Raw genomic sequence first — 19,795 nt, 5'->3', positions numbered from 1 at the left:
CTCTCCATTTTTCTTTCAATAATATCTTTACTACATGCAACATCCTTGTTTCCTCTTTGAAATTAAAACCAGATTCTGTGTCTTTCATGACAGGTTTGTCCATTAATAATGTTTTGAAATTTATGTACAGCAACAGACCTCTTCCCCTTGAGCTGGAGGAGTGAGTGGTAACAGTTGCTACACTGAGTTTTCAGGGATAAAATTGTCCAGCAAGTTTTCACACATTTGCTGACAAGAGTCAAGAATGTGGAGCATCTCTGTGGGCTCTGGAAGCAAACAGACTCTTGGCAACAGACTTGTCAAACCATTCAACTCTCCCAAATAAACTACTTCTGCCACAACACAAATCTGTATCAGTCATGTGTTGATTCCCACCTTACCCCCTTCCCAATTCTGGGCTTACTATTAAAAATTCAGGATGCCCTTCTAGTCTTTCTCACCTCATCCCACTCCTTTGGCCTATGTCACCTAGTTCTTCTACTAGATTTTTAGTTCCTTATCCTGTATTGCTCAGGGTAGTCACCTTATGTCCATCACTTTAATCACCAACAGTACCCATGCTTTTGCTTAAGCACCAGCTGATGTTGGCACTTATTATGAGAATCAGTACTCCCAGTCTCAGTCTTCCAAGTGTTCCCATTTATCCAGACTGACACTAAAATCTTGGGACATCTTTTCCCAAAGTCCTATGCTACTGCATTACCTTCTTATCCCAGGTATCTTTGACAGAGTGCCATGTTATAGTTAGGGTCCAATTCAGTTTCAAACTAATTTCCTACCCCAGCTTTTCTTCTACTTTCTTTAGATCTGTTTCCTCTAGTCTGCATTTATATGGGAACATCTGACATAGTGTGATGTGTTTACAGCAGCAGAAAACAAGGAAGAACATCTTCCAGCCAAGTATTCTAGTCAACTACTGATTAACTGATATTTATCTCTGAACTGAAAAAAAAACCCAAAAACTGAAAAAAATAAAGCCAGAAAAATTTCTCCCCTCACAAACATTTAAAGACACAAAATCAAGGTAAGAAGCTTCTAAAACGGAAATATATTCAAATTCATAAGGGCATTACCAATACACGTAAAACCTGAATTTTACTGAAAGCTTTCGGTGAGCAAACAGCGTGACTCAGGGAATGACCGAGCATACAGGAAAGATGAGCACCCATCTGTATGGTAGTTACCCTTAAAATGACATTATATGTTATCCCAAATATAGCTGGAAATGTCAAAGCAGCAATATTCACAGTACTTCATCATTTCCTGCTGCTAAAGCAGGCCACAGGAGGAAGGTGCTGTTACAAACCCAACCATGCAGCACCTCATCAGGTGTGCATCACTGTCACTGAACACCCACCTTCTGGGAGGCATCTTGGGGCAGTTAATGTGAACATCAGCTCCAGGTGAAGTCACCACGCACTGCCTGAACACACAGGCACAAGAGACACTGTGCCAGGACCTTTAGCTGCAGGATGAAAAGCTCAGTGCTAAAAGCTGCTGGGCGAGCCAGGAGGAAACAGGCTTCGAACTCAGAAGGCAGTGGGAAGGAAGGCAAAGTAACCTGACCCAAAAAATGGAAGTTTTTCTTACCTACACTGGGAAGGCAAAGGGAAGCAGAGCTTCCTGTGAGGCCTCAGCCTCACACTGGGGAATTCTGCCCTCCTCCTGGACCATCCTTCACTTCCTCAATGTCTAAGCCCATTTTCCAAGTAAAACACCTCATCCCTCCAAGTGGTAGGTGGAGGCTCCAAGCATCCACTCCAGAAGAAGCTATGCTGTCCCCATGCCCCTGCCTGGGGAAGTGGGAAAATCCGACTGCCATCACTTTTGCACAGCTGTGACAGCCTGCAGGTTGCAAATGGAGTTCTGGGAAAAATCAAAGCTCCTAAAGGAGTTTTAGACAGTGGAGCAGAGGAGTGTTGATAGGGCATATCAAAGCCAGCTGGCACACCGCGAGCACTGCACAGGCATAGCAAACACTGCCTCCAGGAAACTCCATCAGTTCTGCCCAGGGAATTCTGAATTTCAGAGGACTTAATCCATAGTAGCATCAGGTACAAGCAAAAGAGATTAATATTATGTTTCAGAGCATTCTAGCACCTTGCAAACATACCTTACATCTTTTAAAACATGAACATGAATAATTCAGAAGTTATTTAAAGCATGACTTGGTAGCAAAAACCAAGTCAAAGACACTGGATTTTACATTCTGCAACTCATGTAGTAAAGAAGTGTTCTGTTTTTCTCCTCAGCTTATATCAAGAGCGTAGTTTTTCCACTCAGATACATTAATCCCATAGTTATTTTCAGGATCTCAAGCCAAAAATTTTGCAAGTACTGTCTTGTACCTATGGAAACCTACAGATTTAACTGACCGAGTATTTTTTGGTGAGGCATTTAACAGGACAGTGTGAAATTCAGGCAGATAGAGAAAAGTTCAGAAAGAAACTAAGGAGAAAGCTTGGTTTCATATAGCTAATACTCAAAAGTTCACAGTGGCTTCTTTTAGCACAAAACTAGTCCCCTTTGAAAAAACTTGAACCTCAACTTGTATAGCAAGTTTTTACAATAAGCAGCTTAATTTTCAAAACTCCAGACTTTGGGGGGTTTGGAGATTCCCCCTCCACATTTCCTTAAAAAGTATTTATCTTTTAAAAACCTGAGAAAGCTGTCCTAATTAATATTCAGTTCAGTGATTAAGCACTCTCCCAAGTGACCTATATGTGTAATAGCATCAAGTACCACCTGCTCAAACTGTTGTTTTGCAGCGAAATATTAATCCCTTGTACCTTCTGTTACCAAGCTTGGATGCCATCTGAAATTCAAATGGGAATGATTCATTGCAGATGCTTTGTAAACTCACTGAAATTTATATAAAATGAAGCAATTATGGACAAATAATTTGAAATAATGTAGTACAAAAATCAGGTTACAGAATTTTAGATAATTTCTCCCATTTGAAGTTCAGTTCATATTATTTAATGTATCAATTACAAGCATTTTTAATGTAAATTATTCACTTTTTAAAAATAAGCATAGCATATTTTATTAAAAACAAGTGTAATGAATATAGCTAACAAGTTGTTTGTGCCTGTTCTTAAAGACAAGGTGTTAATATTTCATAAAAATCTATTTCTTCAGAAATGCTGGTATAGAAAGCTGCACTTCCCTTTGCACGTGTTTGAACTCTAACATAGCACAAAAATATGTGGATAACTATGGCATACTTTCTATATGCACTATGGGTGGAAAAACCCTTACATTTCTGCCAACATTATATGTAGCATGCAAGAAAGATTGCATACTTCAGACATGTTTGTGCTATTGATGGCACACAAGTGGAAGGGGGGAAAGAAACAGAATCAGATAATTGGCAGCTTAAGAAATCCAAAGGTCAACATCTGACTTGACTGACTGAAATTTAGTCTTCTTATATTTCACAAGGATTTAAAAATAAAATCACATCCTTACATGCTTTCTTGTCTTTAAACTTTATATGGAAGAGACCTCTAGACCTCAGCTTCAGTCCACATTGGTAAGCAACAGATCTTAAGGAGGATTCAAAGGCACGAAACCAACTAGATTTATGAGCACAAAGGAAATTTTGCAAGCAACCTAAGCAGCTCCTTATATAGGAAAAATATTTGATTTCTCTGAGGGTATTCTCAAGGTATCCCTAATTATTTGTGGAACAACAGAGCTTTCCCTCGTCATGTCTGGGGTGGAAATCAAGCTGAGGCAAGTGAACTGTACATAAATTAGGTGTAAACAGAATTTTCAAACTCCACAAGTTCTGTACTTAAGAGATTGAAGACATTAGCAGCATAAAGCAACATATCCTAGAGTAGGAAAATATTTATTGCAATTAAATAATAAATTAAAAAGTAAAACAACCTTTGAAACAGCACCATCATGCATAAGGCAGCTCAACGTAACGAGAGGGAGCTTCAGGCTCAGGAAGAAAACCAGACAATGTAGGGGAGCTTGAAAGTGGACTCAGTTTTGGGCTTAGCAATGCCAACAGTATGAAGGTACCCCAGTACAGAGGACCCACACCAATATCACTTTGATTTCTCAGTTCTCCTCTATAAAATGGGTTGCATTGTACTTCACTGTCACATGGAACAAAACCTTAAAAATATTTGTGATGGATTCTGGTATTACAGCAATGAATGCAGTATAAGTACCTAAGCCTTGTTGTACAAAATGCTATATATATATACACACAAAGATATATATGATGAGGATATGTTTTGTTTTTACAGCTTTACCTCTTAACATCTAATCTTTGAGAATGACTGATGAAAGCAAAACACAAGAATTCTTGAAAAGCAGAACTAAAAATGCGCAAAGATTCTGAGTGCCTTAACTAACATGATTACTATCCTCCCACCATCCAACTAATGCATATTGACTTGTGTGTTCGCAAGGCTCTCAATTCATGTGACTTTTATAGACGAAAATTGCAGGCTGGTTGCAATGCACATGGAAAATAAAGCTGTCTAACCAATTTTTGGACCTACATATTCAGACAATTTTATCATTTTGAGTAGAGGCAACTGAACCAAATTAATGAGATGTATAAAGGCTTCTTTTTTAAAGACATAAATGGGAATTACATGGACAGCTCTCAAAGGTTAATTGCAGCTGAATCCTTAACTATCCTGACTTTTCTGAGCTGTGAGTGGTAGTGACTCTGCATTTCCACAAACTAAATGGATAAAGAAAGCAATGGCTCTCAGTTGCCAACAGGGACAACATAGCAGAGACAGCTGGTGGGGTGAATTCTCCCCAGTCTTTGTAGAGCAAATGGACAAACAGCTCATGAAACAACCCTCACATTCTCACTTTTGTGTATAACTCAAGAATTCTGTGTATAACTCAAGCATTCAAGGTGAATCATAACAGCATCAGTTCAACTTAAATGTTATGACTTAAACCACAAGGGTTGAGGGAGGCAGTGAGATGCCTTACCACTCACCATCATCCAGCAGAAGGCACTCTGACCGAAATTTGTTCCAAAATTAACTAAAGCACTGATTTTAGGAGTGTATTTCCTGTCATCTCAAAATAGATTAGTTCAGCAATATCCTTCAGCTACAAAAATAGTAGGGCACATTCTGATTTCTCTATTAATCGCTGAGCATGCTTATTTTCAAAGTAACACCACACTATTTGAAATCTCCAGACAGTATGGGCTTATGGAAGTGGAGGAAGATTTTATCTGAAGAAGCCTTCAAGCAAAATGCTACTGAAATTTACTTCACCATTTGCTTGCTGATATGAACTCAAACTGAAAATCTTTGCTCAGAGAAGTAAAAGTACGCCTTAACTATTTATTCAACAAGTTAACATTAACTTTCTTCTCAAGAAATGCAAAGTATGTTCTTCGATCTTGCACACCTATTTTAGTCAAACTAGAATTTGCAAACTCTGCATTTAATAGAACAAGATGAAAAGAGATTGAAAGAAAATCAACTCCTATGTATTAGTTCATGCTATTGCATGCTTTTGAGTTTTTTCTGAAAAACTTGTTACAACTTATCTGGTACTTATTAGCTTGTGCTACTTCAGATGGATACAAATTGTAACAATATTCTCTTTCAATTAAAAGTCCCATTCTCTGTGCATTTCAAAGAGCCAAAATAGAAATCACTCAGTTTTCAAATAAAATTCAACTCTAAAATGGAAGGATTTGGAGTATATTCCTAATGCTGACAGCAAAACAGGCCTAGTAGTTCACCATTTGTCAGCCAGGCACATGAAAATCATCACAGCTGTTCAAAGGGGTATTAAGTTATGTAAATACCTGCATCCTACAGGAATATTTGCATTAACCACCTGAAAGGCACAGACCTATCTTAGGGATAACAATAAATATATAACCTACATAACCAGTTTTACCATCCAGAAGTACAATTCTTTCTATGTTTATATTTCAGTTTTAGCAATGACTGCAGTAGCAGTATTTTCCATTATTGAGTCTGTTCTATTACTAATGTCAACCTTTCCCATACAGTAGTGAAAACCTGAGCAAGACACCCATTAATGAAATAGGAAATAAGCTTCTTCTCACCCTCTGGCTTCTATGAAATGCTGCAAACATTTTAGGAAATTAAGGAGTAGCATGAGAGAATTACCCAAATGCAACCTGACCTACAGAGCTGAATCGATCCCAGCTGTGACTGACTTAAATAAAAGTGAAATTTCTTCAAAGTTCTCTGCATTAGGAAAGGGAAAAATGTAAATCTGACAGCCACTAGCTTGCTGCTGTAAAAATATTACAAACATGTAGGAGACAAGCTCAGAAGAACTGAAGAACAGTTTTTTCTCTATTGGTAATGTTTGACAGCTCTTTTTCTACCTTGATCCAACACATGTATTGCAGTAGAGCTCCACATCACCACGATGATGGATGCACTATAATATTGCTCTCATTCCTAAGGCACTGTCTCACAACAAAGACTACAAAGTTTAGATACAAATACTTCAGATAACAATATTTTCCTGTATGAAAAATATACCCAATAGCTGGGCTTGAATTAAAAAAAAAATATATATAAAATAATTTCCCTGAAAAAAAAACAACAAACAACAAAAAATACAGCACCCCAGAAATGCTGACATGGCAGTACCACAGGGCATGTGCTTTAGTACCACTGCCATGGGTTGATGACAAAGATGTGCTTGCTGAATTTCATCTATAGGCCTGTGACTTGAACTCATTTTATGCTGATAAATCCCAAGTCTTAATATGGCAAATCATGTACATTAAACGCAAGGGAAGTCCCTGTGACAATCTATCAAAAGTCCTTCAAACCAAGGCCACAAAGGTAACTCCATTTTTATACTGTAATAATTTTGCAGTGACTGTAAGAGAATATCAACTGAAAAGGACCCAGTGAAGTCAATTAAAAGACTCCATTTCATGGGATTTCCCTTGATTTCTCCTCAAATTCATGGGATATTTCAATGCCTGATATAATCACTAGGATCTTGGAAGTAAAGTGCTTCTCTCTTATTCTTCCCTTAGTAAAGAGATCTTTAAAATAGAGATGACCCAATCAGTCATTCAGTTTCACGACTACTTCAAATAAAAGCAAGAAAAATTTAAAATTAAAATAATAAAATTACAGATCAAGATTTGGGCATGAAAACTTGGGTTTGTGAGGTTTCCCTCCAGTTCTCGTACCACTTTGTTATAGACCATTTTCATAACTTTTCTGCATTTTCTGAGAACTTGAACACATGTAATTATGGCACAAAAAAAAGTAAAACAAAGATGTGTTCAGTATTACCTTTTCCAGCCACCAGAAACACACCAGAACACACAGCTAACTTCAAAACAAGCATATTTAACTGGTAACCCACAATATTGCATGCCACTTGCCAGTTAGCAAATCTTCCCTTGCCTTATTACTGAAGTCCATATTTAATTCAATATCTGAACACATCAAAAAATGCACCACGTTTTCATGCTTAGAATCACGTTTCATTTTGGAAATTGTCTGGACCACTAGTTGTCCAGTCAACACTGATCCTTGCTGCTTTCCCTCCTTCTGTAAAGAAAGCAAGAAACCACCCTCAGTCAACTTTAGGAGGAATCCGTGTCTTGAAAGATTGAGCACTCGGCTGCTACAGATTATTTTTATATTCTTCCCTCAATTACCAAGTGTCAGAAGAAAAAGAATATTTGTCTGAAATGAGAACTAATTCAAACTAGCATAAGCCATTTTAAAATCAATTAGTCTGCACGGTTGGATTTCCATAACTGTTTCTCCTAAGACATTTAAATGGTTACCTGTCACTTCTGTGTCGCAGCACCTGGCACATAAAATAAACAATAACTGAGCAGTGCAGGTATTCCAGTCATTCACTGCATGACTCTTATGGACCAGCCATCCATTCAAAGGTTCCAAGCTGTGGGTCTTCATGATTACTGGTAGTAACACAATTTGGTTTGACTTAACTGTCTCCAGAGCAGGTCAAAGCACATGGTATTTAAACTTACTGGCACTGAAGGTGATCTTTGGAGGAAGTGTTTTTAAAATGGAAAGTACTTCAATCATAACACACACTAAATGGAACAAATGTTATCATTCCTAAAGTAACCCTTGAACATCACTCACAACAGTCACAAGGACCCATTTCCTACTTTAATCTAAAATTCTGGGTGATGCACATATTAGAAGTGCATTAAAATGCTCTTAACCTGATTGGATTTCTAAAGGGGATGAAAGGTGAATAAGTGGGTAAATGTGTTACAGAGAAGTCTAAAAATTGAAATTCCAATTTTTGAATAATTTATGAAGAGGAAGTTGAGCAGCATTTCTTTTTAACTTGCAAAATGAATCTTGTTAGCAATTTTCAAAACTCAAGTTCAAGCCTACCTTTCCATCAAGGCCACTTCTTGCACAGCCTTCCCACAGCTCTAGTGCTAATCAAAAGACCATATGCAACAAAATAATATCCTTTTGTTTGGCATTAGAGTTGAGTACAGATCCTTGATGAACACAGAGGTGGCCTCTATGTATGTATGGCCAAACTTCACGAGCGAAGGTTTGAGAAGGGCTCTCCTCACGTGGGTGTGCCCTTCCAGCCTGCGCAGTGGATTCTTTAGGTGAGGCACATCATGCGCAGAACTGGCCCCACCGTTTAAGTCCTAAGGTCCATTTGCCATGGCTGAGTGAGCTTGGACAGTGACAGTGAAGTCCTTGGGACTGTCACAGCACCTGGTACTAACCGGGGCTGTCTCTGCTTAGCATCCGAGATATGACAGGATTGGATGGCAGGGAGGCATTGAACTGCCAGGCAACAGTCCCCACTGAGACTTGAACTCACAACCTTGGGATTCGGAGTCCAGAGTGCACTCCATTACACCACGGGACCGCTCCTAGAGGTGGCCTAGATTACCACCAGATCACTAAAGGAGAAGAATCCACAGGGGTTCAGGCCCCTGGGGAAGTCAGGCATCCTAAATATCCCTGGGGGTTTATATTACTTGCAGTAGTTTCTAACAGAGCTTTCAGGGCCTTCAGGTACACTGCTGATGAAAATTATGAATCATTAATTATAGGAATTATTTCAAACAGTTTCAAAAACTAGTTATTGAGAAATTCTACTTTCTGAAGTAATATTTCTTATGCAACATGTCTCTGGGAAAACATTTTCAGGCAACTTACTACCTAAAAATACCATTCCTTTTTTAAAGAAAACAACAGACTTTGCTTAAAACATATCCTGTAACAGTCCTAGTATTTATTGAGAATTTTGTTTCTAAACCATGATTTGTAAGGCTCTTTATTTGGCAAAGTTGGCACAAAAACGATTTTCTGTGTTTTCCTTCCAAGAATATGTAAAGCCTTACTTTCAAAAGAGATATATGAGGGAAAAGCCCATGTTAATTTTGTCAACATGAAAAAAAAAAACCCTCTATGATTTGCTCAAAGGCAAACAGAATCAGGTCCTTAGCAATTTAAGATTTTTTCATTAAGTTCACTGAATTGATCATAACCAAATCAAGTTTCCTTTCCCAGTAGATTATGCTGCCAGCCCCAGTCACATAAGACCACATCATAGCTACTAAAATAAGCTTTACATAGGAGGATACATCAGGAGATAATGTTTGGAGAGACAACAACTGGGAAAATAACACACTTGTGATACATGGATTCAATTCTCCTCAACAGTACTTTTTGTTCTGCTCACAGATGAAAAACCCACAGTTGCTTTATTGTTGATATGAATGTATAAATGACCATTTTCTACTGTATTGCAAACAGAAAGGAAGTATCTGTGAATACACATCCACAGAAAGAAATGGAGCAGAGAGGACACTCAAGGGAAATGTTTTAGAATTGAATGTGTATTATCAGCCAGTGCAACAAGCTAAGTAAGAGCTGAGTTAATAAATAGATTTTCAATATTTGTGGCTAGAAGTTTCAAAATTAGGATACCCCAGTAATTAGCTGAGATAAAATTTAATTACTCATAGAATTACCAATGTCTTCATTAGTAACTGGCCCTTTGGTATGGATTATCACATAAAACTCTTCCCATACTATCTCTAATTGAAAGCAAACAAACCAAAGTTTGGTGTAAACCCAGTCAACATACACAAATTAAGCCAGTATTTATGCTAGATCTTATTTTCTCTGAACTCCAATATCCATTTACAGTGCCTAATAAAGAATCAAATACGACAGTAATGCTTAGCTGGTCTTCTGCCAAAATGCTTGATGGTGAGTCCCTGCCCAACTTAAGTATATAAATTGATAGAGCAGATCCTCCAGCTCCAAATCTGAGGCAGCTACTTCTCTCTAATTACAAGCTTCATGTTATGAATTAAACATCAAGACACATTTTTGAGGTGGATATGTAAGCAAGATTGCTTAGGAAGCTCTGGGGTGGAAGGGGGGTGCACCGTGTCACACTATCCTACAGTGCCAGCAGCCCTGTGCTATCCCAAGGGAAAACCCACACACATGCAGGTGCCTAGTTGGGAATGTGGCCTTGTTGGCTGCTGCAGCAGGAGCTAAGCTGCTAGCACAGAGCTTTGCTGTCCTCAGGGAGAGGCAGCTTCAGACTGCTGCCAGAGGGATGCTGCTGTACTTCAGCAGAAAACATGTAATACTCTTACACCTCTCTGCTCTCCCAAAACAAGAATGAAGTTGACACAGGAAAGAAAGGAGGAAAGCCACATGGAATGGCTGGAGATGCCAGGTACAGGATACAGGCTTGGGTACCACAGAAGGGCAACAAGAAGGATGCTTCTGCTTTAAGGAGATGGTTCTGGACACCTAGGGCCAGGAGTCAGTACCTTCAGACTGATTTGAAAGCTTGGGGGGGACACAAATGCTGTGTCTTATTCACAGCTTGGGTAGGTTGTTAAAACAGCAATTTGGACAGTGGCATTGCTCTAGTATCTACTAATATTGTGCTTTCAGAAGACAGGACACAGCATTTATCTTCCCAAAAACATGAGCAAGAGCATTACTAGTACTTTAACTTACTATTTTTCGTTCAAGTTAGGGTATTAAGAAACACATACTTACTTACCTTCCTGTTTAAATAATATGCAAATCCTCCCCATTGCATTCTTGCACATTGGTAGGGGAAGACAGACACAAACTTAGAATTTACATAAGGATTATTTTATAAAAGGAGATTCTCCCTCCTGCCTGGAGCTATCAATACCACTTACAGCATGGGTGTAATGAAATTACATTAATAGTGAATTATTATATGTGGGATTTCTCAGCACGATAGAAAGAAAAGTTTCTGTGAAGGAGCCTGCAGCCAATCTCCAAAAATCATATAAAGCCATAGAATGGCTTGAGTTGAAGAGATCCTAAAGCTCATCTAGTTCAACTCCTGTGCCATGGGCTTTCACTAGACAAAGTTCCATCCTGCTGTGAACATTTCCAGGGATGGAGCACCCAGAGCTTCTCTTATTTCAGTTTATAATACAAACATTGCTCTTAAGGCAAGGAAAAAAAATGGATTTAACTTTGTGTTGCCATAGCTACAGAACTCCTTTTGCCCTCTGAGGGAGGAAAAGCCTCAAGCAGTTTCTTGTATAGCATGTAGAAATGATGGTAGCTGTTAGCACAACACACTGGTTATGACCATCTGCTCACAACTACACATAAACAGTTTTGTAGGTATCATTGTAGATCTAAGAAAAGGTCAAAATAGGAGTCCAGAGCAAAAAAGTCAATGGTATCTTCCTCCAATGAGGAAGGCTGGAGTTCCATCTTGCTGATGGAAAGGTTATCAATCCACATTTCTCCCCTGAAGTTCCTTTTGAAGGCCTCACTGCTGCCTGGAAAGATGAAAATACTAGACATGAATTAAAGTGTCAGCAGCTCTGGAAATCATGAAGATGCTGTCAGATGACCTAGGTCAGGGCCTTTCAACTACAGGGAGAAGGACCCACTGGAGATTACAAAGAAATACAGATTAATTCCAAGGAATTAGTGGAAAGGTTTCAAACTTTATACGCTCCATTGAGATCATATAAAATATATTAATCTAAGACACATGGGAATTTATAGATGTAAAACTTGCGAACTTCCACAAGAAATCTTCTAAGGTATTGAGAAAAATGTTCTTAAAAAACCCAACCAGCTAAACAATAAACAACAAACACCATCCCTTATATATTCTACTACACTTCATGATTTACTTTACAAGGTACTTGCAGCTTCCTTTGATATTAATTAGATTTTTTTTGCCTCCTCATCCTTGTAGGAAAGTCATTATTACCTCTCAATAAGCTAAGCTAACCTAATACAAGTGCCCTAATGGAAATATCTATTTTAACCTGTGACAGTTATTACTCTGAAAACAAGAAGAATTAGAACAATTTGTTTTCATGCTTTTACAGTGAGAGGACACTGCTGGCTTCAGCAAGCTTGTAGAGCATCCTCACTGAAATGCTTTCTGGATTTTTCTGTGGAATTACAATGCATTACTTCACAGCACCACCTCAGCAAGAGCCACCTCTTCTAGCAACTGCTTAGTAACATTTCCACAGTATTAATATGTTTAGATGATCTGTATCCAAGTTAAGCAAAAAAATCCCCCACCCCAAGTTCCATACACTTTAAAACACAGACTTTCCTGAAAAAATATGCTAAAAGCTAAAAGTGTTGTTCTGATTCTGGAGGTGTTCTATGTATCATATCTAGAAAATATTGAGGAATATGCAGAATTTCTTCTTTTTATAGAGAAAAATACTTCAAACAGGCAATCTGTCATCAGTGTGTCACAGGCTGGCCTTAAAGAGGACAAAAGACTATTAGACAGGAATCAAGAATGGCAAGATTTATGAGCTAGCTGCAGTAGACAACATAAATCACACCACCACTTCTCCCTCAGAGCTGACATGAACACAGACCATGTGCATAACAGAGAACCCAAAAGTCATCAAATGTTTTTCTATAGAATTACAGTCTTATCAGAGTGGTAGCCAGTTTTACATATTTAGGATTTATTTGCTGGTTTTGTTAATAAAATTAAAACTGACCATCTTATTTGAGAACTCACACAATGGTAAAGCTTGCAGGTGCTCAGTGACACATGGCCTGCATGCATGATGCCCTTCATCACATCTACCCTGCACATCATTCATTTTCAATTTGAGAACAGTCATGAAATTTGCTCTTTAAAAGTGTGGCAATGAAAGAACACATAATTTCCCGTGTTAAAAGATAAATCAACAAGTAGCCAAAATAATAAGGTGGGGTTTTTTCCCCCCTAGAAGAAATAGCTATATCTACTGGACACAAGTGTTCATAGCCATTGAAAGTGAATTTAATAGTTATGCTGTGAAAAACAGTAACCCTTGACAGTGTCACATTCAATAAATAGTGAAGATAAGAAACCTTTTGCATACAATTTAATTTTTTTGTCTCGTGGTTGTAAGAGGTTTGTTGACCAAGCTAAAGCTCCATCAGACAGTGTGTCAATCAGGCAAAATACTCATGGCTTCAGAGATTTAAACAGAACTAGAGCACCTAACTTGCCAGCTTTGGAGAACAGAGGCAGCTGTATGTGCTATGAAATCAGCACCTATAAGTGCATTAGAAGCTAAAACAAAGGATTGTACAGGACAAGCACCTTCTCCAAACAACAGGGTCTATGAGAGTGAAATATTTGGACGAGCAGGGGGATATCAATGCTTCCAACTGCATTGCAAGCCAGAGATAATGACACTGGCCTGCCACTGGCCTCCTGATGAAGTCAGGAGTTTTACATGAAAACCTGTCATACTGGTGTTTATCTTTCTAACAGACATGTATGGGCTCATGCTGTGTACAGTGACACTTCAAGCACAACATCTGCCTTCTGATTCGTACAAGAACAAACACATTTGTTAAACTCACTCTCCAGTTGATGGACAAGCCCAGTGAAACAATCAACTCATGAGTTTGCCTGCCTCACACATGCATAAATATACAATGTTACATTTAGAACTGCAAATGCCCTCCCTATATTTTTAAGATAGTCCAGAGAGCAAGAGTAATTCTACACAGTGCAAATATTTACATTGCAGGGGTGTCTGTGCATGTTCCTGTGCTGCCTGGGCTGTCTGATCCTGCTTTTAGCAGGGAAGTTGGCACAGATGACCTTGAGAGGTCCCTTCCAACTTCAGCCCTTCTGAGGACACCTGGCCACCTTCTGTACACTGCTAAATATACCTTTGCTGCTTCCACTGAGATTTTAAAGGGAAAAAATAAAAGTGAAATAACTTTCACACAAGATAGTTAAACCTTTAGATTCAGGTGGACTAAGTTTAAACATTGTGAAACTTGAAGGAGACTTATGTTTCTCAAAATTCTCTTGGAAACTTTATACTACTCTAAAGCAAAACATCTAAAACTTTATATCAGGTGATTTATGAGTTTTACTACTGAAGACAAATTTTCAACATGCACTTCAGGAACAGACATCTCATGTAAATCGGATTATTAGTTTCAAATTAATAAATAATAAAACCTTGCAGCAAATCAAACCAGGAGGCAGTAAGGGGAAGGTGCTTGGTGCATTAAAAACATATGTATCTGAAATCTTACAATATACATGAAAAAGAATTGCCCTAGGCTACTTTTCTGCAATAGAGAAGTATCACAGGATTTATTACTGGTAATGATCAATGCCAGAATTTTTGAAAGAAACACATATTGCAAATAGATCATAAAGAGGATGGTATGCTTTGGACTTGTACTACACAACACAGTACTTTTTATCAGAAAAATAAAACTTTAGTTCTTCTCAATAAGCTTTTCTATTTAACTTACTTAGCATAGACCTATGTGTTTCAACTATTTGCCAAATCTAGCAGATACTATTTCCTAACTTCAATGCAGGCGAGAAAATTGAAAACATTCACTTTCAGTGATAGATTTAAACAGATAAGACAATGTGCATTTTCTACTATGTATTAGAATAATGGAAGCAACATTTTTACCCATGTATTTTTAATGATATGGCCCTAAAACTATGAACCATAGTCACAGAGCACTGAAATGTCATTTAGCAAGATGGGAAAGCTGTGACTTATTTTATCTGATCCAGAAATGAGCTGTCAAAGTTAAATTGTTATGTAATTAATTGTGCATTTGCTGGAAAATTTTAAACTGTGAATGAAAGACTGTACTGAAATTGCAAATAACTGAACACTTTCATCTAATACATGAGATAATCCTTTGAAGACCATTTTCCCTGAACTGAGTGTTAATGAGAAGTTCCCTACTTTAATAAAATGTCACCTAATAAGTATAACCAAACAATATTTTTTAAAAATAATCTTTCTTGGACCGCTCTCATGAGATGTATTCCATAACTGGTTTTGAGACACAGAAAGATTTGAGATCTCCAAGAAATAATTCACCACCAGAGTGAGCACTGAAGTGGCTTACATGGGACTTGGCACAAATTTCAATTAACTGATTTACATGAAAGATAATGCATAGGACACCCTTTCTATTGCTTTCTATTTATGTCAGGTGACCTAAGAGTTTTACTCCTTAAGAAAATTTTCTATTTGTCTTTCTATTGCTACAGCCCTGCATTTAAATAGTCTTTGGTTTCTCTCAATTTTATTCAAAAGAGCTAGGAAGGCTGTTGTTGATAACCTTCCAACCTTGATTCACTTTTCATGACAAGGATGTCTCTTCCCAGTTCTCCTCCCTCTCCCTGCCCCTTCTGTATCTTCACACGATTCATTAGTCACACACCATAACTTTATGCAGATATAGTTTGACAGTTTCCCCCCAGGTATTTTCTTTGGGAAGCTGAGATTTGGTGTTCTGGTTACCACCATTAACACAACTCTCGAGATAACTTTCTTTGGCTTTTTTTTCAGTTAAGATTTGCCACTCCTAACTCTTTGCTGGGCTGTATTTCTCCTGGAGAAATAAGAATGTAAACAAAATAGCAAGTGGCACAAGGGAAAAAAATGAATATCTGTTCCACAAGTGTCACCCAGGAAGCACAGAAGCTGACAGTAGAAAGATGGGCAAATGCTGAACTTGTAATAAGTAGCTGGAACCCAGGCTTGGCACTTTCGCTCTAATAAAGATCTCACAGCACTTTTTTACAGGAAGATCTGTTTTTAGAAAGGCTAAAATGACTTTGTTACTGCGTTTCAGATTTTTACATATAGATATAGATATTTATGTTGGAACACATGAACCTCAAACAGAAGCTGAGAGGTAAAAGAAACCTCACTTAAAAACAAATGTATTTGAACTACCCAACATATTAAATAAGCTTGTTTGAAATATGAGCTTCCTGAAATAGTATCTTTAGAGGTTAATTTCAAGGCACAAAGACCTGATAGCTAATGGATCTGTGGTAACTTTTGAAAATCAAGTATATACCAAAAGAACAAAAGACAACTGCATCCTGAAATACTTTAATTTAAAGAGTATCATAAATAAAACCTCAAAGCTCTATTTCAATAAATATACATTAGACCACTTAGTACTTGTACAGGTTCCAGAATAAAGTGTTTTATACTACATGCACTGTATCATTCTCTTTACTGCCAATTTTTATTATTTTTCATGAAGCTTACTACCACAGTGACTGCCAAGAACATTTTTGAAACCTCATACATTCTGTTAAAACATCAAGAAGACCATATTTTCAAAAATGAAGGATTTACTTGAAATCATATAAAGCGAAACTTTTTTAAATTGTATCAAGCGGTGAGTTTATTCATATCCTGTCATCTAATAAAAGCAAATTTGTCTTTGGAAAGGAATGTAAAAAGAGGTTTTGATTTTAGTGCAAGGATCATAGGATCATTATTAATTCCCACACAATGTAGAGCAATTTCTGGCCCACCTATAGATCAGTTCTTGAGGATTTAACCTGTTGCAGAATGCAAACACTGAACCTTCATAAAACAAACCAGTCACCCACCCCACAGTAAAGTACACACCTGTTGCCAGAAACATTCTACTTATATAGCTACTTGTTACCTATAGCTGCTTGTAGCCCAATAATTAACATTATATTAAAAATCTTGAATTGTGTTAGACGATTATTTCAAGTATTTAACACAGATTATCTCAATTTCTCTTGTTTTTTCATGTAATAAAAATACAACATCTACTTTTGCAAAAAGAGTTCTACTAAAGGTAAACCTACACCCTGTAGCTGCTTTCATCTCTGATTTTTGATTAGCTAAGCTAAGAGAACTGCAAACCAGCAGAGGACCTGTGCTCTTTGTGTATGGAACATGAGACCTCCACTTATTCAGATTTTGTATTCATCTGCTGCATCAGGTCTAATTTATTACATATTGCTTCCCAATAGAGAACAATTTCTTTCTTTCTCCCCATAAAACCCCTTCAGGGAAATCAGCTTTTCCAACTCTCAAAGAGGCAGAGGAGCTCTTCTGAGGAAAACAGCTGCAGAAAACCCAGTCCACAAAAAAGGCAGGTACTTCTCAGGTCATAAAACACAATCACACAAATAACCTTAGGTAAATTCAAGTAGATTACTCATAAGGAAAACGTAAATTTGTGCTTGGATAGTTCACAGTTGTCATTAGAATTCTCAAGCTCTTTTATTACATTATACAAAAAAACTTCATTGTTTTGTCACTTCAGTAATAATCCTTTTGTCCTCAGCTACTTAGTCAACACTAATACCACAAATGTTCTATTTTCTCATTAACAAGAGATAGTCTCTGCTCAAGTCATCTCCCCTTGCACTTAATGCTGAAAGTGTCATTACATTTCTGTATGATTTCAGAGAATTACATGCAATGATGAAGTCTTATGTTTAATTGCATATTATCATCTTGGATCTCTCTGAAATAGGCAAGTCACAAAGTTTTCTCTAACTACTGGCCACAAATGTATGCTCAACATCTTATACTTTTTGTGGAAGTCCATGAAGATTAATTTTTTAAAAATGCAATATATTTGTAGATTACATTAACTTTGCAGTGTCTTTTCTTTGCCTGCAAGGAGGATTTATGACAAATGAAAATATAATTGACTGAAAGCAAAGCATGCTTTCTGATCAAATTTAAATTCCACAGCTCATGTAGGAGTTCAGCTGCATTCCAAAATGTTAGGTGCAGTGGCCCGTTTTTTTTTCACATGTCATTTGTCAATTAGCCAATACCTGTGGCAGTTACACACCCAAGGAGAGAATGGCTAAAGGAACACTCGGTTTTTTTCCTTCAGGAGTTTCTACAAAAGGTGCTGCCAAGACAAATGAAGACAATCAGACCTCATTTCAAAAATGCAACATTTTATTAGTTAACAGGCTTTTCCTAAAGGCTACTTGCCAATTTTAAAGTGGCTAACATTAACCATCCCATTAAAAAACAAAACAAATCCTCCCTTCAAAATACAGTGTTGGTATCCATTAGCAAAGCTGCATAATGTACAAGAGATAAAGGTTAAGTACTAAATCATGTTCAATTGCTTTACAAAACTACTGGTACTTTGATAGGGTAAAGGTACACACTGATACCATGTTTTCAAATATATTTTGAGAACATTATGATGAGACACAGCAGTCAGTTTGCATTAAGGCTGATGCTTTTTTCATTAAAGCTAAAGCTCTGCAATGCAGACTGCTAAACCAAAAGACTTCTCTTTGCAGCTTAAAGACTTATTTTTCATACATAGATATATATATATATATATACACAATCCACCTTTCCTTTCCACCTACAAAATGTAGCATTAAGTTTGCAGAGGCAGAAGTGAGAACATGAGTCTTAGGTGAACTGTTCACACACACGTCCTATTTCCAGCACGGTACACCTTGATCTCAACAACAAAGGCTTTGGGCCTATTTCTGAAAACTCGCTCAAATGTCTCTAAATGGTACAGTGAGGATACAGAAGTCAAGTCTAGTCCCATCATTATTTAGTTTCTTCATCACAACTTAACTCCAATGTCCACTAGAACCCCACAGTGAGGAAGCAGCAAGAGAGAAGGATCAACTGCAATGTACCACAACATACCTGAGGAGTTTGGGCTGTCCCTCTCCCAGATTACTCTTACTATAATGGCCTGAATATAGAAAAAGTGGTAGTCCACAAGTAAAGACTATTTAAGATTGACATCTGGGTTTAATCTAAATTTGGATCCAAGCACAGGTCTATGAGAGACTCAATACAGAATCCCAAGAGTGCTCACCAGGTCTCTGCAATAGAATCCTTCACAGGAGAGCAGCAGAGTTTAGTTTTATTTTGCTGGAATGAGCTTCACTTCCATTCAAAGTTTATGAACTGACTACCTTTAAAATAACTTAATGCACTCTACAATACATCCTGTAATCTTTGGAGAGACATTAAAAGTAGATCTGTACTTCGTTAGTACCTACTTACCTAAAAGGATAAATGAATTGCAGGAGATTATTTCCTTTAAACTGAAGTTTTACAGCATATTTAAGTAGAGTTTGTGGTGCAAGCAGGGACTACACGCAGTGATTCAGAAATGGGTACAGGAATTCCTTCCAGTAATATCTCTCTTCCCATTTCTTTATCAAATATTTGCTTTCCAGATTAAAGTTTTTTCCAGCACAGATACCATAATGCAAGGACTCCTACTATGCTGTTGCTTTTGTGGGTACTACTGATTAGCCCAAGAAATTTTGTCTTTTTGTTATAATCCCATTAATACCAGATTATTCACGTGAAGCCTGCCCTAGTACATGCGCTCTCCAAATTTCTACAATACATATTACATATGTATAACACGTGGTCTAATGTCTGCAAGTGTATGCATAATCTTAACAAAGAACTGCAACTTTT

This window comes from Pithys albifrons, chromosome 1, assembly GCF_047495875.1.
Source record: "Pithys albifrons albifrons isolate INPA30051 chromosome 1, PitAlb_v1, whole genome shotgun sequence".
Classification (NCBI taxonomy): Eukaryota; Metazoa; Chordata; class Aves; order Passeriformes; family Thamnophilidae; genus Pithys; species Pithys albifrons.
Note: the sequence above shows the minus strand (reverse complement) of the source record.